This window comes from Crocodylus siamensis, chromosome 9 (assembly GCF_052110815.1).
Source record: "Crocodylus siamensis isolate JL-2025a chromosome 9, ASM5211081v1, whole genome shotgun sequence".
In the NCBI taxonomy this organism is placed as follows: Eukaryota; Metazoa; Chordata; order Crocodylia; family Crocodylidae; genus Crocodylus; species Crocodylus siamensis.
Window position 1 is genome coordinate 17338260 of NC_143403.1, and position 600 is coordinate 17338859.

The 600-nt window shown below is 70.3% G+C and overlaps 1 non-coding gene across 1 annotated transcript; it reads right to left on the reverse strand.

Moving 5' to 3' along the window:
* Positions 1-243: 243 nt before the first annotated feature.
* TRNAT-AGU (transfer RNA threonine (anticodon AGU)) lies at positions 244-317 on the reverse strand. Its single transcript has one exon. It is a non-coding gene; the product is annotated as a tRNA-Thr (tRNA).
* Positions 318-600: the final 283 nt, after the last annotated feature.

The following is a 600-nucleotide window of genomic DNA, read 5'->3' on the forward strand; positions in this document are numbered from 1 at the left end:
GGCACCCCGCACACCCTCTGCTCCCTGGCCCTGCAGGCAGGGACCCGTGGGGTGGCCCAGGGCAGTCCCCCGGCTGTCTGCCAGTGCTTGCAGCCCAGAAGCAGATGACATAAGCCCCAGCTGCCCTGCACCCTCCTGCCAGGGATAGCAGGGCCCTGCAGGCTGTTCGGAGCTACCTCGCCCAGCGGGACAAAAGCAGCCCGGCCCCGTGCGCGGGGAGGCAAAAGGCAGCCCCAGGCGCGCAGGCACCGCTGGGATTCGAACCCAGGATCTCCTGTTTACTAGACAGGCGCTTTAACCAACTAAGCCACGGCGCCGGCCGCTACGCCGAGCCGCGGCGCGGCCCCAAGACACCGCGGGCGGCGGGAAGCGCGGCCCGTGTGCGCGGGTCGGGCAGCCCGAGCACGACGAGCCCCCGGAGGAAGGCAGCTGAGGACGCAAGGCCCCGGTGCAGCAGTTTCCTTCGGCCCAGAGCGTGCGCCTGAATCCTCAGCAGCTCCCTCCTCCACGGACGAGCGCGGCGCTGCCTGCGCACGGACTCCTCCAGCTCGCTGAGCTCCGGCAGCCGCAAATCTTCCTTTCTGCCAGAGCCGGGCCCAT